Consider the following 20,794-nt stretch of genomic DNA (forward strand, 5'->3'; position numbering starts at 1 on the left):
AATCAAATATCAATAACGCTTCCGAGCCAGGACGAACTGCTAGGATATTTATGTGTCCATGATTATGTTTAATGTGCTTTTTCTTCAATTCCTGCACGTTCGTGTGCAGGCAACTTTGAGTCTTTCGTGGCTTTAACTTTTGCCGTTGTGTGTGGCACGCAAAATGCAAAGCGCAATTGTGCGCCTGCCCTTGGCGCTGCCCCCTGCCAGTGGAACTTCCCAGGGCTTCATATAATGGAATATAATAGTGAATTTATTTGATTTACATACGAATGAATGTGCATCATAAATGCAAACTGCACTTATGCATGCAATGTGTTTAAGTTTCTCACCCTCTCTTTCGCACTCACTCTCGACCTATCTATCTTAGTCTCAGAGTAAACTTTTACAAATTGAGCAACAAAATCATCAAAATATAGAATGCATTTACCTTATAGGCTGGTATGTATTTACCGTACATGCAAAATATGGCACTATCTCACAGAATTTAAGATTGTTGTTTTTATCTTCTTACTCCAATGCATGTGATGATTAAAATTAATATTGAAACTTAAACCATATGCTATCCCAAGTATTTCCTGTCACGCCTCACCCTTTCCGAGCATAACTGTGTATATATTTTATTCAATAAAGTAATATTGTTTGTGTGATTCGCGCCAACTTCAAACATAATCGAACCACTCTAACGAGCCCCACGCGTTTACGCATTCACCACATTCGAACCCTTAACTTTGTACTACTCAATCTATTCAATACAACCAACTCAATGGAAAAATGATTTGTATAAATCATTTCCGCATTCATTTGATGTTGTGTCTACTTATTAGTATTTCTTAAATAAAATAAAATAAACACCTCTTAAACAGCCAAACAACCTCAGTAACAATCTCCACGTCAAAAAGCGCAGACGTGTAAAATAATGTATGTAAAATGTTCGAAATAATGTTTAATTTAATTTATTGTATTATAATTGTTAATTGTTTTTTGTATCTTGGTGTTAGTGCCCTGAAGACGGTTTGCCGATGTGCAACCGAAATATATCGGAAACAAATATAAAATAAAATTGTTTTTCATTGTTTGTTTTAACAAACACGGACCTCGAGCCAGCCAACAAAATATTTTGAAATATGGAAAGGTCGCCAGAGCCATCAATAAAATAAACAAGTTTAAAAATGGACAATTGCTGTTGAGTTTGAACCGGCGACTTATCGTTTGCTAGTCCGACGTTTAGACACCTAAGCATATGTGGCTGATACTCACAACGTCTTGCATGCTTGCAAATATAGTAGCATAAAAGAAATTATTTGTTTTAAGTCAAATTTCTTATTTTGTATATTCTTACATTAATTACATCCATATGTATATATGTATACTTATATAATGCATATAGAAGAGGTGAAGATGAATAAAAATAAATGCTGTAATTGAGTTGCTGTAATTGAGTTGACCCTGGTTTTTTGGCATGCATGCCTAGTTTGTTGACAAGATTAGACCAGCTGAGAGTACTCAGCTCAGAAGTGCAGCAAAAAGTGGCAAAAAGTGGCAAAAAGTTACAAAAATATCAGTGTATTCCAGTTGTCTATGCAACGTAACGTATAACGTAAGAGTAAATTAAGTACGCATTACGTGACGAAATGAAAATGCATTCACAACTCTTAACACATTCTCGCGCTGGCAATTGCGTTGTGGCTGCTGAAGCCATCAAAGCGAATAGAATTCGAAATCGAATAACAAATGTCATCCATTTCAGATGAGATCCAATATTCAAATGTGTCACAATATCGATATCGTTATCGGACGTATGCATATACAAATGTATGTGCATGCATACAATTGACATCAATCCCATTTTCATTTCCATTTCCATTCCGATTCACATTCAATTCCCGCTCCATTCCTATTCCGTTTGGCCGTTGCACCCATCTCTTCTGGCCAATGTCACAAATTAAAGTTTATTTTCAGACAATTTTTATTTAAAGGTCTCTCGCAGCGAGCAGAGGGAGCCAGAGTGTAAGAGGGACAGAGAACTGAGAAGGACAGAGGTGCGGGATACGGATAAACAAACATTCAGCGAGCTGGACAGGATCGAGGCCAGGCGCAGCCTTGTTTGTGCCTTCCGCTGCTTTTGGTTATTGTTGTTATCGCTGTTGTTGTTGTTGTTGATGTTGTTGCTGTTGGAGTTGCTGTTGTTGCTCCTGTTGTTGTTGTCGCATTTATGCTCACTTAATGGCAGCGACAATCGACCAACGAATATTCCTTAGCCTTGGCCAGCAGCGCGTTGGCCCTGGCCTCGGCAACGCACACAATGCGGAATAATAAAAACAATAACGAGTACAACAACAACGATAATAACAACAACGACAATAACAACAACAACAACAACAGGAACAACAGCCACATATGGCTGAACCTTCGATTTCCTTTAGCCGCTTTCCCGCCACCTCCCATGAGCAACACATTTTCCGCATCATTCTGGCCTGCCAACTCTTTTGGTCATTTTTGGTTGGGAGCATATTGAAAAATTGTTGTTGTAGGAAAAAGCCATTTGGCTATTGTTTGTCATACTTGGCCGGCCCCCCGCCGATCCCATTTCGCACGAATTTTCTCCTCATCCCTTTCGATAACCCGTCTGCCCACTGCGGTGGATTTTCAATAAATGACTTACATCGCGAGCTAACTGCTGTCCATGTTCATGTGTCTGACCGGCAATGGGGCAATGGGGCAATGGGATGGGAGGGGGCTCCGCTTTTCCAATCCAATGGAACATCCAGCTGGGGGCTGCTGTTGGTCCTGGCATTTGTTTGTGCTTTTAACGAGCACAGCTGCGTATAGCACGCGCAAATCGCTTTTAAAAATAATAACAATGTTGTTTGGACTTTGGACTGTCTCCCGCCTGACGATTACAATGATGATGAGCATAATGAAGAGGATGATGATAATGTTGTCGATGACAATGACTATGACGCTGTGGATAACGATGGGGCAGTTTAAAATGCAGCTAAGCTAAGGCGAGTTCATCAATTCCTTTAAAACACTTTTACTCTGTGTTTATATATACTATACTAAGAAACTCTAAGTATGGAAGTTTTATATTAAGTTTCAGGCAAACTGTTTTATAGGCTCTGAAATTGTTTAATTTTATTTGCTTTCGTTTTTTTAAGAGTGTTTGTTTCTTTCACATCATAACTACTCCAATGAAAAGCCTTGAACATAAATGTAATTTAAAAACAAACTTTATTTAACATTTTTAAAGTTTTCATTCTTAATTTTCAATAATATATTTGACGAAAATATAAGATGACTGATTGTTAGCATTATTAAAAGCAAAAATAATACAATCGACCCTTCCTAAAATCAGATATTAGCTCGGAGAACTGACACAAAATAAATAAATAAAATAAAAAATACATTAAATAAATGTATGCTCAACTGCATATCGGACTGCATTATTGAAAATGAGTGCGACTCAAGTCAATATTATTTAATTTTGAATCCAACATTCAGCCACGGGTGAACGAAACTTGCTTGTTCACAATGCATTCAATTTAATTTTAAGTTGCCATGTGCCTTAGCTGCAGGATAAACCGCAGCTATGATTGCAGCGCATTTGAAATTCAGATGAATGTAAAATATATTAAATTGATATAGCCTATGCCTTGTGTTTGTACAGGGTATAGGTAAAGCAAACACTTTCTGCACACAATCGATTGTTATTATTCCCTCTAACTGCTCTCTTTCTCTTCCCCCATCTCTCCATTTCTCGCTCTGTCTCTCTTTTTCTCTCTCTGGCGCTGCTCTTTTTGTTGGCTAATGAAAACGTTTGGTCGGCAAATGGAGTACGAGTAGTTATTAAAATATTTTTCCATGTGTGCCTGTCCGTGACATTTACAGGCATTTCGACAAGCAGCCATTACACACCCACACACACACATTCCCACTCACACATACACACAGGTACAGCTTAACCTGATGAGATGTACGGGACATTTGTAGGTTTGTAGCAAATGCCTAGGCCTAATGAAATTCGGGCACACTTGGAGTTTGGGTTTCCGGTGGAGGAGTGTCCACTACACAGCAAGATTGGGCAATGTTGTTGTGAGTTTGCTTTAAAGTGCAGCCTATTTACCTGAACGTTCGCTTGTGTATATATATATATATATGTGTGTTCGTGTGTGTGCGTATGCCTTGTGTTTGTGAGCCAGCATAAATGACGCGCTGCATGTGACCGAGTCCGTCCGACAAAATGAATGCCCTGGGCCCGAGCATGCTGTGCTGGGACTGTTTGCTTTCAGCCTCCTACTGCTCCGCTACGCATTCATTTGGCTCAGTTCAGTTCAGTTCAGTTCAGTTCAGTTTAGATTTCATAGCCTCTTATGTGGTTTTTGAGATGATTTTAATCAAAGTATTTAAAGCGTGCATTTGCTTGTCATTTGCAGTTATTGCTGCATAAACATAAGCATACACACAGACAAGGAAACACGACATTGTATACCCTGTAAAGGCTATTATAATTTTGTATTTGGGCTTAAAACAGAGATAAGAGAACACAACAGACTTGAGCCTACATATAAAACAGATTGTCATGATTGATTGAATGATTCACAGGTGATAAACGCAGACATCCACCCGTTACAGCTTAAAGCTGACTGTATACGATGTAAGACAGGGAATTTGACAATTTCTCCCGCAACATTGGTGCTAAATTGTTGTACGAATAAGAATTAATTTAGACTTTTTAGAAAATTCAGCTACCGATTCAGGTTATTCCACACTTAAGATTGGAGAAAGGGCTTAAGAGTGTTGTATTATTTTCTGAATTGTTAAATTTAATGTATTTTTCAAATAACCTCATGAAGAACCTAAAAAGTTACCATAAAGCCGATTAAGGGAAAACATGAAAGTGCCATAAAATAAAATGCGCCCATTTTCCGACTACGGGATAGATTTTCCAAAATCTGCAAAGCGCGTGCCTTATATTTTCTAATGTGAAGCATTGAAAATGAGTTCGACGCCGATCGAAGGAGCATTAAACTTTCTTTCATACTATGTTTGACAACTTGTTTCCACCCATGAGAGTGGATTTTCCATAAAGTGTGAAACACATCATCATTGAACTTGTTTGGGCGGAACGCTCATTACAAATTGACCTGTGACTCAGTCAGTCAACCTATAATCATTTTGGCAGACTACTCACCAATAAAGTATTTCTTGAATGAGTACTCGTGCGTATGAGTTTTCTTTAATGAATGAACCGTTAAGCTTAGACTCCTTTTGAATCGTTGCGATCTGCCTTACAATCTGTTGTTAATTAAGTTATTTTCTTTTGGCCTATTGAAAGGTACCCGCTCGTCCAGCAATGCCAATTTCTTAATATTTTTTGCAGTTTTTGAAGTACATATTAATTAAAGTCTCTTTCCATATAATTATATTGCCTGCAACAAAGTCTCTTTTCATATAAATGTTATAGAATTATAAATCAAATGACATCGAAATTGTGACAAGGAAAACAATTTGCAATTCACAATCCACGTAAATAATGCATTTCACCTGTCATTGCAATATTCACGCCCACTTTGAGGGTCTTAAATTCGTCTTGGCAATCGCAATCGCATTTACAGTGAATATTTGTATTATTATTATTTTTGCTGGCACGTCGGCAAGCTTAACCTGCTATTTGTGTGTAAATAAATATGAATGTAGTCACTCGTATGAGTATTTCAGGATTTAATATTGTTGAATTTTCATTTAATTTGTGTGACTTCGTCTTAAATTCCAATTAAAACATTCAAAGCCGTCCGAGAAAAACGCCTTGTGCATTTTGATATGCAATTTATTTTTAATCGGGTTGCAGACGCACTTGACACACAGTCGACATCCTTGACTTATAGTAGCATAAATATTTTAATAGTAAAGTCTTAAACAATTAGGTTAAATAAATGTATATTTCTTGAAATTAATCAAAAAAATAAATAGAAATGTTGCAGTTGGCTGCAACTGACTGGGTAATTGTAGGCCAAAGTCCAAATAAAGCTAAATAAGGTCAAATTTGTATAAAATTTGTATAAAATTGATGAGCTCTTCAATATATTGTAACTATAAGTTCTCGAACATATACATAATAAACATAATTAGTGTCTACTCAGACATTTGCCTGTACATAGTATGAAAGCAATGCTGCTTAAGAACAATTTTTTATAGATTGACTAAATATGAGAGCAAGATTGTTCGCGTATTTTTGAGCAAGTTAATTTAAAGTTGGCTTTCAGTTGATTTTCGCGCGATAAAAATCTCGCCCGAACGTGACAATCGACACGTCCTCTCGCACTGCCGCCAAAACGTTAAAGTCGAGAACAAACAAAGCCAATGCAATGACCAGGGCAGAAGGAGCAGCCAGCTGGCCTGGTCCAGGATAAGGAGTGCCAATAATTGAGGTCTGCCTGGCGTTGTGCGTGCGCGTGGTAGGCAGGCAATTGTTTACCATTTGCCAGAAGCGGGAATCCTTCTTAAAGCTTCCCACCGACGGATTAAAGCCGCCTCTTCTGGGCCCACTAGGAGCCATTCATACGTAACGGCCCAGCCTGTCCCAGGCACGGAAATCTCAGGCAGATTTATTTATTCGCCGCTCGGGTTACGAGCTGCAACTTATGAAATATTTAGGCATTGGCCGTTCCTTAAGTTTCGATGTGGAGTTGAAGGCAAAGGTAAAAAAAAAGCTTCTTCAATCTGTTGAAAACTTCTTCGCTGGCTCTTTGATGTTATAGCGCCCGCCTCGGCCAGAGCCTGCCCGTCGCACCGCCAGCTCCCGAATCCAGCAATTTGCACTCAATTGCAATTTCCGTGCCGTGTCGCTGGCTTTGGCGTTGCCAATGCCATTTCCATTGGTACGTGGCCGCCTGCATCCGCCTGCCAATGGGTAAGGGGCTGCCCGCCTACCCGCTTCTCGCTGCTCGCTGCTCGCTTCTCACTCGACTCTCGTTGTGGCACGTACAACGCGAGCGGCGCTGGCAAATGGGAAATGCGCAGAAATTTGTTCAGCCATTTGTTGTTAGTTGTTGGTTGTTGGTTGTTAGTTTTTGGTTGTTTTTTAAATATCAATATAAAACGTGACAGTAGGTGCTTTTTAGCATCTGAATTTCCTGCATTAAAGCACTAAACAAATCTCAATTGAGGGCCAGAAACCGCCATAATTTCGTGGGCGGCTTAAAGCTGGCCCGACAAATGTGTAAACAGCAGTTGTCCAAGCGGAAGTACTTTGACAGCAGGGGAAGGAGGCTCCAACTGTATGCGCATTAGAATCCAGACAGCCCTGAGAGTCCTGTGTGCAGCTGCTGTCAACAGCTGCGATTCCAGAGCTAAGTACACATGGCTTTGTGAGTGCATATATCAGGTTTTGTGGACAGGTTACCGGCAACCAGTTTCAGGTCCAGTTCCAGTTTCAGCTCCTGCTCCTTTCTAATTACACACAGTGGCAGATACTGACAGTGGACGTAGTGACTTGACAAGCATATGAAGCAATATGCATCCATAAGAGCCAATTGTTCTTCATGGACCTTGGTAGAACTTCCCTAGAAAGTTACATCAAAATAGTTTACCGGCTTTAGGTCAATGTTGGCTACTCTTTTTTATATAAATACTAACCAACTTACAAATAACAAGGAATAAACACAAAAAAATGCGAAGTATGTCTATATAGCTACCGATTGCCCCCCTTTACGAAACGTAAACTTGTGGAGAATTGTAAACGCCAATTAACTAAAGAAGCAGAGCGAGCGGAGAACAAAGGTCAATGACACAGTTCTTTTACGGGTATTCAACGGTTAGCAGAGCTGAGTCCTCTGGCAACGCCTTGTACTTATTAGGGGAGTCCCAAAGAAGAAAGAAAGTGCGAAACGGGCTTCTGTGAACTGGAAGTGTTCGAGTAACAATATGCGAATTTCTGGACTTATCTGGGTTGCCTAGAACAAGCTCATGCGTCTGGGCCTGTTTGCCTTGATTAGATCTGCTTGGATTAGATTTGCCAAGACATTTTTCATTGCAAGCGCATGAGCTCGGCAAAGATTAATCCCACAGCTCGAAACATTCGGGCTTAGAGTTCTTAATTACTTTTTCTTTAAGTCTTTACAGCACTTCCTCTTATTAGAGGAGGACTATAAGGACGTGCGCACATTAAATGCAGAAGGCTGAACCTACTGCTGAACTGATAACGGATAAAAAAGGGTCAGTGCTTATCAGAGCGACCAAAGCCTATTTATGCTGCCCACCATGAGAGCTAGTCAAAGTGGAACCGAGCTCACAACTTGTTGGATTCAATTTGAACCATCTACAGGAAGCAGCAATCTCAGGGACTACTGTGACGATTAGACACAAGTCGTTTATGCAAAAACAAATTTTAATTGTTTAATTTGAAAACTTGAAAACCTTGACAATTGAAATAGATTTGTGTTGCATCGATAAATATCGATTTTAGAGAAGGGCTTTCGAGGCAAACCTCACATGAGACTTACCAACCAATTTAAATCCAATTATTTTTATAAGGCTATGCTCACAAAATCTTCATTGTACAAACAAGTTGAATTGGATAATATATTACACATAGTATTAAGTAGTCAGTTATACAGAACTGTAACGTGCTTACTTGGTGGTATCAGCAATTAAAAATATACATATAAAACGTGTATGAGTTGCTATATGGACTCATATAGCCAGGTGACTTGTAGCTACGCCAATCAATTGCAAACGGAGCTGAAGAAATACCTGCCCCAGCAGCCGAAACAGTGAGAGGAACTTTGCGGTCAAGCCTCACAAGGAGCAGCCTTTGAGTGTAGTCTCAGGCTGACTAAGTGGGCCCGATATGACAAAGCTAGCTCTGGGCTAAATGGCATGTAATTTTACTCAGGGCATTTACAAAATCGGTTCGAGCGCAGAACCAAAAATACAAATTTTAGTTAAATGAGAGTTAGCGGAGAGGGTCCGAGACTGAGACCGAGAGAGTGGAAAGAGGGGAAATGGAACGTGCATCCGATATGGAGCCAAAGGAGCTAATGAGGCAGCTGAAGCAACAGATTGCGCTGGCCAATGTCCAGGAGCTGTTAGCCACTGTCACCTGCAAGTGCTTCGAGAAGTGCGTGACAAAGCCGCGCGACCACTTGAGCGGACCGGAGCAGAGCTGCATCCATCAGTGTATGGATCGCTACCTGGACTCCTTTCGCCTCTGCGCGCACACCTACGGCCATCGACTCCGGCGCGAGCATAGCCGTCAGCGCAGCTGAGATGCGTTTTCAGATTTGGCTTTGGATTGAGGCGGAAGCTGTGGCTGCTGCCAATGATTCTGGGTGCTGGCATGGATTGGACTGTTAGCCACCCGCTTCCACGAATCCTTTCAATAGTTTAGCCCAAATACAAAGTCAGATATACACGCGCGCGCACACTCAAAAGCAAAGTTCAGTTCATTTTTTCTTTTTCCTTTTTTTTTACTATATGAATGGTCGCCTTTGAATTGAGTTCGTTCGCATTTGTGCCAGGACTCTGCATTCAGTGGAACGCAGAACGCGTGGTTTCCTGTTCTGGACTGGTACCAGGAACGCGACTTTACCAGTTTCCGCTAGTCAACGCTTTGTTAGCCCCGTTGAAATGTCAGCGGTTGCGGCTGCACTGACTGCAGGCCCCCGATTCATGCTTACCTTTTGGCCCCTTCTGCCTAAACACGTAATATGATTCGGCATATACATATACATATAAAGGTCATCACAACGTTCTCCAACCCAGCGAAGGGAATCGGTTGTAATGAGTGAAATAAGTATATTTTATTAGCTTACCATCTATATCTATAAAAGGGTATGTCCTCACTAAGAGAACAGTGACCGACGTACAGTGCAAACTGTAATAGATAAGCAAGCTGTAATTTTTACTAAAGAATCCTTTTGGGAAATTCGACCAGAATGTGGGGGAAAACAGTGGTCAACGCTTTTTCGAAACAAATCAAAAACAACACAGTCTGTTTGCAAAAATGACGAAATGTGTGTACTGGGTGTTTGAGCGACGGACAAACAAGCTGACAATCGCCGGTTCAAATTGCAGTTGCCAGTTTAAAAACTTGTCTATTTTCATTGTTATTATTGTCGATATGGGCATTAACCATTGAGCCATTGAGTAATAAAGAAACAGAGGAGGCGTTTGGATCAAAAGCTCTTTTTCGGAACACTTTGAGCGCGATAGCGAGGTTGCAAACACAATTGAGTATTACTCAATGAAAAATTGCAAACACAACACCCGGCTGTCTACAGCTACTTCTGCCGTTGCCCAAAAATCAAAGACAACTTCAGAACATTTCCCGTATGAACCAACAACAACCATAATCAAAACCAACGACTCGACAATGAAAAAAGCACACCACAAATTCTGTCCCTGCTATCCCTTTTTGGTTTGAAGCTACAGCCTATGATCTAAGCTTCTACACTCTTCTAACTCATTGTTGTGGTTTCTAAGCACTGCTATGCCTTTAATTCGCAAAGTTATGTCTTCTTCTTCTCCACTCGCTTTCAACTTGCAAGCAGCCCGGCAGATTTTATAATTTTTCATTTTTCAATCAGCAAGACACCCTTTCTCAAAATAGGGTATTTTAACAATTCATAAGTTCTGTAACCAAATACCACTAACCTTCTCATATACACATTGTTATGTAATCTCTGAGAAATATACAATATCGTATTTAGTGTGCAACTATTAGTGCAATCAATAATAATTGTTTTCCTTAAACATTCTGTACCATTTCTATGTATAAGGGTATCAATGCCTCGAAGCGCCAAATAGTTGTTGGTGTGTGTGTCTCATCTCACACACATTGGCGAAAAATATGCATGTATGTGTTTTCCAAGCAACCTCGCTATCGCGCTCGAAGTGTTTCGAAAAAGAGCTTTTGATCCAAACGCCTCCTCTGTCTCTTTATTACTCAATGCCATTTAGGTATCGACTTCTCCGATCCTGAAAGCATTAAGCTCTCGGGGCATTTGCAAAATCTTGAAGCATTGAGGATTTATTCGCAGCACAATTTATGTGATATTGCGGAAGGGGTGTTAAATGTTCTTATGTGAGGTGCAAATAAAACATCTGTTATACAACATTTTCAAGAGATCACGTTTAATAAAAATCTGCGTAAACTGACAATTTCCAATAATAGTTAAGACTTTGACGCGCGAGAGTATGCTCTGTTGGCTAAACTACCACAATTGAAAGCTTTGCATATAAGAGGAACGCACAAAATTGGATCATTTAAAGATTTATTCGAAGCACTTGCTGCAAAAAAGGACTTGGGTCTTCAGGAATTAATCGTAGATAATAGTATTAATGATTTTGGATACTCTCCAGTACCAACTATTGACTTTGAGGAATCTGAAGAAGTCGCCAAAATGTTATCTCATCAAGAAGGTTCCCTTACGCAGTTCCTTCTGTGCTTGGCCATAAAGGGCAGAGCAATAACCCTTGAAGAAACTGCCCACGTTGCGAGAGTTATTATTCATTATGGATTCATTAAGGATATTAGAATGTGGATTTCTTGATGGACAACATGTTGAATTACTAGCCCAATTGAATCAGCTCGAAGAATTAATTATAAAGTGTCTCGATAGAAGCTCAATGTCACATCTTTTTCAGACATTTGCTTCTAGAGGACCCAAAACTCTTCAACTCCTAAATGTACAAAATACTCCCATATAATATAACGACACTATGGCTGTTGTTGAAGTTCAAACCCTACGAAGTTTGCAATGTGAATTCACTGACAATAACAACTTAGAACTATAAGTTAAACTACCAGAGCTTAAGGGACTCGCTATTGAAGTACATCGGTCTGATGCCGAAGGTATAAAAAGCTTGGCAAAGTTAAATAAGTTAACAGATCTTGAAATTACACCACCAAAAGAAGGGTCTCTTGAGGGGCTTTTCAAAGAGCTAGCGTTAAGGTCAACGCCTATCCTAGAAAACTTGGTCATTAAAAAGGGAAATGTGGATGAAGAAGAGATTCAAGAAATATTGAAATTGAATTTACTTCGAAGACTTAAATGTGGACTCATTAAAAGCAAGGGCTTTCAAAATTTAATACATCTAAGAAATCTAGAAGTGCTGGAAATAACTTCACGTCATAACTTTGATGAAATTTCGAATAGCCTTTGGGAGATTTTTCAAGCGTGCTTCAAACTAAAAGTTATAGATTTTCATTTTACAGCTTGGATCGGAAGTCTGCAATTCTTTAGTGAAGCTTTGAAGATCCTTAAAGAGGTAAGAAGCCCCAAAGTACAAAGCCCATTGCAGTTGCGATTTTTAAGGATTGATGCCTAAACAAGTGAGTTTATATAAACATAAATGATACACAGGTTATTTACTCTATTTCTTCTAATTCTTTCAGATTGCTATGACTGATAAAGCATATTTGATAGTATCTAAATTAGAGGATTTATCATAATTTGCTTGCTTGTAAGATTAACTGTATATGCTGCTTTTATTACAATACGTAATATATTAAAATATAATATTTATATTTTTACTGATTTCCTCGGTTTTCAATTACGGTAAAACATGCCCTGACAGAGTAATATTTTCCTGTGCAAATGTACATATGTAACATGGAAAGGGAAGCTTATTTGATCTTATAAATGATGTTCTTGATCAGGACGACAAGCTGGCATCTGACCAATCCCCGCAGGCTGTAAGAGATGCCGTGCAAGACTGGCAGGTTGCAGGTTGCAAGCTGGAGATCGGATTGAAATACCATAATTAATTTTGAATCTGCGCGTGTCACATTGCTTGGGACTGCGCCTTCTTTTATTTTGGCGTCTACCTCAGGACTTCAGGTCCAATTGGGGAGCCCATAGCACAGATATCAAGCTAAATGCTTGGAAAAGCTCAAAAATCTGTACTGGAAGAAGCGTTAAAAAGATGCTTACGCCTATTCGGACGAAGGGTAATTCAAGCTAAGGTAGCTCGCAAGGTCGGCGGCCTCTCATTACCTTTTTGACTAGCCGCTACGCCGACAAGCTGCAGGCGCCTTCCAACCTGACCACATCACTAATAGGCGCATTTATAGGGTACACCCCAGCGAGCTTCCGAACAGGCGAATCACTTAACGATAAACCGTGATCACATAAAGAAATTCAACAAAAAGTAACAATAAATTTTTGAGATACACTATAATCCGCGTACATACGAATTTATTTTTCCCATTATCTATTGCTTGATAAATTTCAGAAGGCACTGAACAATTCCAGCGAGGAAAGATATATATATGTAAAAGGTTTTTCTAAACTTACCCTTCATGTATTTAATGCAGTAACAAGCACATTATGTTCCATATTCACGTATACACTAGCTGGTATTTCCCAGCCTGGCGAGTTATGTACATATTTCTTCCTTCAAATTTTCGACATCAGTTTTCCACCCGTCTCTCGTCGGAATTTTTAAATAGATATTTTATATTGAATACACCGTCTTAAGTTATATTTTGCGCAAATTTGAAAGTCCATCGAATTGGTCGCCAAAAATGGGAATCAATGATTTTCGCCCAGTTTACTTTCTTCGCACAACCTTTAATCCACATCTTCCATTTAAGATGGTTGAAATTTGCGAAGCTCGTTTCAAATGAATTTTCAGAAAGACCGTTGAAAATAAGTTTAAAGCCATTCAGATCGTACAATTAAAAAGTTGCAACCGTTTTCCACAGTTTCGGGTGGAATTAAAAAATCGCTGAAACCAGAAACTTCAGCTACCAAATTTGTGACCCCATTTCAACCAAGGAGGGATCCCTTTGATTATGAACAATGTGACACTCCCCCAAGTGAATTCGAACTAAGATCTTAGAAAATGGTTTTGTGGCCAATTTTTCCCCATTTACATGTGGAATTTTCCAATCGTGCACCTTAATAACCTACGGAAACTACAGTAAAAATATTCAGCTTCCTAGCTCTTACGGCTTTGACTGTGCGTTGATCACCAATCAGTCAATCAGTCAGTCTGTCAGTCAGTCTGTCAGTCAGTCGGTCTCTTAGTCAGTCAGGACAAACAATTTTTAATATAGATTTGTGTACTTTACACGTTGCTCGATTTGCGCGTGCCTCTTTTTAATTGTTAACAATAAAACAACTTTTACTATCTGTTTATATACTTGTATCTAATTGGGTCTAAAAACCGACATTCCACTTTAAATAGGTTAGCATATGCACTTAAAAAGGCAAATTAAATTGACGCTGCCAACCTTTGACCTTGTCTCAATGCGCCGAAACAACAAACTCCATTTGCCTGAACCAGTCTGCAGGGTGCGAAAGAAATATACGAATTTGCAAGAAGAGCAAATCTACATTATTTCTACTGCGGGCTGTTAGAATCAAACCACACAAAAAACCAACTAAAACCAATAATATAAACATAAGTAGTAGAACTCTCATTGTTTTGTCATTTTTTTTTCGAATGGCAAGCGAATGCTAATTACCTTCGCTAGAACTTCTCGGTAATTGCCTTCGCATCTACTTGCATTATGTATTTGCAGCCTTGTTTTCAAAGATAAAGTATTTTGAGCAAGAGCTTTTGAATGAGGCGGCAACTCTACACTCTTATGGCATGGTGGTATAAGTAAGAACTTTGATTGATTGATTATAAAGTATTGATATTAGCCTGTCACAATTAGTTCTAGCTGATTTATGCTGGGACTATCGATAGAATACTATGGCTTTGAGAAAGTAAAGCTTTTTACTTAAGGATATCCCAAGTTCAATCAGAGAGGATCTATAGAGCATCAAATAAATGCGCTTTAAGTTGAACGTGAGCTAAATTTAGTTTATTAAAAGCAATTTCACACATGACATTTAATTTATTTAAAAGTCCTACTAACACAAAACAAATAAGTGGTCCAATTAATTTGCTTTATTTTAACTTTGGTTTAATCAGTCGTATTAATTAGTTGTCTACGCACAACAGTCCTGGAAATAAGTTGCTCAATCAATTTCCTTTATATTAGCCTTTGTTTTATCACGAAAATAATTTAGGTGATTGCAGACGCGTAAGTCGAATCAAACTTGGCAAAGCACTTGTAGAAAGAAAAAAGCACACGTCAGCATTTCCAATTCAAATTACAAATACAATCACAAGCTTCCAGTTAACAGTTTGTCGTCATTGGGTTTGTGTTTGTCTTTGCCTTCGAGCCTTCGAAAGAAAGCTAAGTGAATGCCATTTGCAATATTTAAAAAAATGCGTGTCCTTCACAGACACACACGCCGTGCGCCGGCCGGGAATCGAACCCGGATCTGCTGCTTGGGATACAACCATGCTCGCCACTACACCACCGGCGCTTGCAGCTTCATTGACGACGAATGTCAGCCAAGTGCAAACGAAAGAGGCTCGGATAAGGCTGGGTGGAGTTGTGCTGCTGCAACAGCAGCTGCTCGTGGCGCATCAGGCGACGGTCGCCATTTGCCGGTTGCCAGTTGCCAGTCCTCGGCTACCAGTCGTCAGTCGGCACAGTCTGAACAGCTTTGATGATGTCTTTCACTCGAATTCAGGCACGGACGTCATTGTGTCTATAAATCAACAGCTGCACATTTTGGCCACCATGCAGGGGGTGGAAAGTGGGATGTGTTGGACACTCTGAAATTCCCCTGCTTCGGCTTGGACTTGTAGAATGAACTGCAGCCGGTAGCCGTTTGCCGGTTGTAGGTTGTAGGTTGTCGGTCGTTGGTTGCCTTGCGGTTGAATTAAGTTCAACAAAAGCAAGAGGCTTTGCTTAGATTACGCATACGCCGTGTTGCGCGTCCGAGGCTCGGCGACGTTGCTGCTGCCACAGCCGTTGCCGGTCGTAGCACTCACTGCGAGTGCGGAAAAAAGGGTGAAGCACACGCCAAGGTGCCACAAAAGCGCAAATGTAAATGGGCTTTTCAAAATGAATATTAAATTGCAAACAAGGCAACGAGACGGCATGGGGGATGGGGCATGCTGAATGGTGAATGTGCCGTGTGGCATGCGCGGGGCCGTGTTACTGAGCCATTATTTACATACATATGCATGCTTGAATGTGCCATATTTGTATATATACATAATGCAGGGGTGAAAGGCTACTCGTTATACACAGCGAGTAAATACGAATTATGAACACCCCGAATTCAGAAGTCAGTGACACGTAGGGAAGACAGTGGGTGGGCGACATCGATACCAGTATTGATTAAGATAGAAATTTCGAAATGTAAATGTCTTAATTAATAGTACAGCGACACAAGACACAAGAGCCTATCAACAGGGTATACAATTAAGCCATATTAAACGATCGAAAACTGTGAATCTGAACGCATATAAATTCCATGGAAGTCGTTCAATTAAATCAACAACAGCTGCAATCGCGGCAAAAAGAAAGGCTTTCTTCTTAGCCTTTAATGTTGAATATATGTATGTATATCGCTTAATATCCAAACAGCGTATTTTTATATATTATTTATCTATACGTAGCTTATGTACCTTAACCGACTATAGCATAGGCTGAAATTTAATTGGGCTAGGTCTTAAGCTCGTTGTGTGCTTCAATGATATAAAAGTGTGAGTGTAATATGTCTTGTACTTAAATCCACAATTATGGTTACAATAATGTTAATTGTTTGTGTTGATAAAAGTCTTATATTAAGTGACAAATGTGTGGAATATATGTCAATTTCTTCACTTGAGTGGTTTGTTGGGGCAGCGTTGGGAAGAGATTTGGAAATAAGCTCAATATTATCGCCTTGAGCAGATGAAGAGCTGTCAAAAAGATGTTTACTTGTGTTACATGTAAAACCGAGTAGACCCGGGTAAATTAGAGTACAATTTTAGCTGAGCATATCAATTAAGCTTTTTGTTTTGTGAGTATATTTAGGTGGATCGATGTTAAAATCTTAGGCTAATTTGGACTCTTTATCGTCGTAATTTCTAGGTATTGCTGTTTTTGGTAAACAAGTGGAAAAAGTGCTGCGTCATTAGCTCCTTTGTCTGCCACAGTGTCCGAGTGCCCATAATATATTAATACAATGTGAGTTTACTAACAGAAATTCGCCAACTGCATGTTGGTCTTAACAAGGATTTATATATTGAAAGTGGCTCTGCATATATTTTTTATGTTTGAATTGTACGTGTTTTATTGCGTGGTAAATTGCTATTTTTCAAATGTTATCCGTTGTTGTGATACCGAATGATGTGGATGAGGAGTCTTTGAACCGTCTGTATCGGTGAATGTAATTTCAAGAATTTTTGGTAAGCGACAGCGGTTGAGGTTGAGGCTCTTGTAAAGAGCATTAGCATTAAAGAGGCCAACAGAAGAGGTAAGATTAAGTGGAGCCAACAGTTTTGTCGGGTGTAATGGAACGATATAGAATGGAGCTAATCTTTAACATCTTCCTAGATTAAATGATGCTTTTGAAAATGGAAAGGCATTTAATAAGGCTCAAATTTATTTCGAATGACTGTTTAAGCTTTATTATGTGACCATCCCAGTTGTATCAATTATTGAAATCGAATTCGTGCATTTTGAGCATATCACCAAATCGTGTTGAGCTCAAAATGTTATTAACCTTATTGTCAAAAAAGGGTTCAAGGAATTTTTTGTAATTTGATAACTATATTTAAAGATTAGCTCATTTTCAGTATCTTACTTTGAAAAAGTAATGAAGTTCAATTAATAAATATATAGAAAAAAAAGTTCACGAGCCAAGAGGTGAGAAGCCAAGCCCGCGTGCACAGATGTGGAAAACCAGGCTCACGAGCCAGTCCTTAAGGCAAGTTATTGGAAAACGTGTGTTGGATTTGCAGCCTCGGCTTGCAATTTAAATTGCAGCTTCAAAAATCATTTTGAGCGCTTCAGAACTGAGACTGAGTTGGCGATAGCAAAGCGCTGAGGGCTGGGAGTGGGAGTGGAAGTGGCCGGAACGCATGTCTTCAGCCATTTGCCTGCCTCATATATGACATGGCATATGCATTGTTTTCAAAATGATTTGCGGTTCTAATTTTTCGCACATACACACACACACTGACAGAGAGAGTTGGGAGCTGCTAAAAGTTATGCATTGTTGGCATACTTTGTCGTCGTCGTCTTTCCTTTATTTTTGTGGGTTTTGTAGCGCAAGTTGAGCGTACGCCCAAACAAAACTCGAACTCAAACTCGAACTCAAGCGCAAGTCGTCCGCTTGCCGGCAAACTATGCAGCAAGTAAAATGCCACCGCAAACCGCATGCAGCACCGACTGTTGCAACTGCTGAGGAGGCCTGCTGCCTGCTTCTCATGTCCTGATCATTTTATGTTGCATAAGCTGAGGCGCCAAAACAAAGCAAAACTCGCTCGGTTCAACATTTCAACTGCTTGGAAATTTATTCATGCGCCATCCCCTCCAACCCCTACTGTGTCTGGTGTCGTCCGCTTGCCCATTTGTCGTCTGGCGTTTGTCTTTTCGAATTTGGGTATTTGAGTTGCAGCCTCCGTTCCACACACTGCCATGTCATGTACTTCCCCTGCTGCCGTTTTTCTCTCTTTCCTGTGTGCTGTGGCAATACCACAACACGCTCCTTGAGCCTGCTGCTGCTGCTGCTGCTGCTACTGCTCCTTTTTGGCAACAATGACATCAAAAGTTCGTTCCCGCCCCCGTGGAAAACCTAAATTTTTAATTGAAACCTCACATATCGCAATTTTGTCACGATTCGAATGTTCGGTTAGGAGACGGGTGGAGTGGGTACAGGCGATGTGTGTTTGGGCGTGTAGCATTTAATATTATAACTAAACCTAAAATCAATTAAAATGTCTATTCGAAATTTATCACCTGCAAAACGTGCGTCTCCGACTGGACACAAAGTTTCGGCTGTCGCCTTGATCCTTTTGCATGCCGCCGCCTTTGAGTGCATCAATTACGGCAACGAACTTTGTTGCAACTGCAACAGAAAGTTTCAGCATAGCCGACTCTGAAATTGAACCACTCGAGACAGAGGGGCGCAGGTCGCAGGTCGCCTGACGCAGGACGCGGAACGCAGGACGCAGGACGAAGTCACAAGCAACGAGCCCGAACTTGACAAATTTTTACAACAGCAGAAGTTGAGGTAAGTTGTGTACTAAAGTTAAAAGTTTTTCTCCTCAAGATGCGCACACACGGACCTAGCACACAAACACACACATAATCATTTACTCACACACACACATACGGTCTTACGCACGCCGCACACCTTACAAAAGGCCACAATGCGAACTTGTTGGAATTTCTCGTTTTAACTGTTGCAAACTTCCAGCTTGAGCTGTGAAATTCTTCAATGTGGGATTTCAATGCTCCAAATGAATCTAAAGACTTTTGTAACACTTTCCAACTCAAATTACGAATGATTAATAAAAAAGAAAGAATATTACCATTGATTCGCCGCACGATCCAAATGCCCGTCTCTCTCTTAACTTCGGCCGTTTCGTATAGCCATATTTTGGGAAGAGGCCGGGTAGCTGAGAAGAAAAATATGCTGTTTGCACACTACGAGGCAATGATCCTTAAGAAATATTAAATCAATCGAAAACAATATATATTGATTTTGGAAAAGTTTGGAGGAACTGTGGAACTAAACATATTTAAAATTTAATGTCTTTAGATCTGATGCCAAGCTGGAAAAAAAGAATTGTAAAAAACTATAGAACTACAACTGTTTTTCGGGACTTAAAATTCAACCGACTGATTGGTGAGCTCAAAGGAGAAGAAGCGGAAACTGGGAGCTCTAATTTTTTTAATTTCGTTAGATCGGCTTTAAACTAGTTTTTGTTACGTTCTGTATGGAAAGCGATGCAGCGATTGCAAAAATACACATATCTGGTTGCAAATGAGGTAGTATGGGTAAATTTTATTTTTCCTACGGGTTTAAATTACATGGATGAAACAATTTGGCTAGGACAAGGATTATAACTGATAGAAGTTGTTTTTTACTTTCGATTATCAAACTGATATGTTCAAAATTTCCAAGCTGAAGAAGATAGAAAATTAACTTAAACATATTTTCAGTTTGGTTTTGAAGAAGATTTATATCTTAACAGCTGAGTTTGATGAAGATTTGCTTTCCTTACAACACATTTCTCGTCCGATTCTTCCTATAAAGATGCATGATAAATGCAGACGATTCTGACGGTTCCGATATAAATGTATACTGCCTGCAACAGAAAGTCGGACGAATGCGCGGTTTCATGACAATAGCCTTAAGACTAAGAGATTAGTTTGCACAGATGCAGAGAGACGGACAACGGACAGAAGGGCGTGGCTATATCAATTCAGCTGTTTATACTGATTAGGAATATGTTTACTTTATGGGGTCGGAGATGTTTTCTTCTATGCGCTACGTATTACATGACGAAATTTTAATACTCCTATAAGCAGATAAATAAAGTTGCAGTCGGACTCAATCGACTGCGCAATACTCTATTCGGAGTGAGTCTGAAGCAGTTATGTTTAAGCTGTGGCTTTGGATAATACCCATTTTTGGGCCTTATAAGAGCGGAAGCAGGCGTGCTCAGAATGTTTTGGCATTATTTTAGCTGTCTCTTATATACACGACGGAACAACTACAAACTCTGCTTTACTGTTTTGGATTTTCCGCTCTCGCTACTTAGTTTTTGATCTTAATAGTAGCAAAAGTATTTCTTCTTACCTTGTTTATTATTATTACCGAAAAGCTGATAATCACAATTGTACACAGAAGCGCAGGCGAATCGCTGCGCTTATTTTGTCGCCTGGATGAATTGCGTGGGTCAAAAAGAATTCGCAGCAACTTCTCAGCTGCAGCAT

General features: G+C 39.8%; 1 long non-coding RNA gene and 1 other non-coding gene across 2 annotated transcripts; one reads left to right on the plus strand and one right to left on the minus strand.

Annotated features, from left to right (window-relative positions):
- Window positions 1-851: 851 nt before the first annotated feature.
- LOC135440677 (uncharacterized) lies at window positions 852-1,161 on the plus strand. Its single transcript, XR_010438345.1, has 2 exons — window positions 852-921; window positions 1,002-1,161. It is a non-coding gene; the product is annotated as an uncharacterized LOC135440677 (long non-coding RNA).
- Window positions 1,162-15,260: 14,099 nt separating this feature from the next.
- Window positions 15,261-15,332, minus strand: TRNAG-CCC (transfer RNA glycine (anticodon CCC)). Its single transcript has one exon. It is a non-coding gene; the product is annotated as a tRNA-Gly (tRNA).
- Window positions 15,333-20,794: the final 5,462 nt, after the last annotated feature.

This window comes from Drosophila montana, unplaced genomic scaffold, assembly GCF_035044405.1.
Source record: "Drosophila montana isolate Dmon_TW-CO22-7 unplaced genomic scaffold, ASM3504440v1 contig_1624_1, whole genome shotgun sequence".
Classification (NCBI taxonomy): Eukaryota; Metazoa; Arthropoda; class Insecta; order Diptera; family Drosophilidae; genus Drosophila; species Drosophila montana.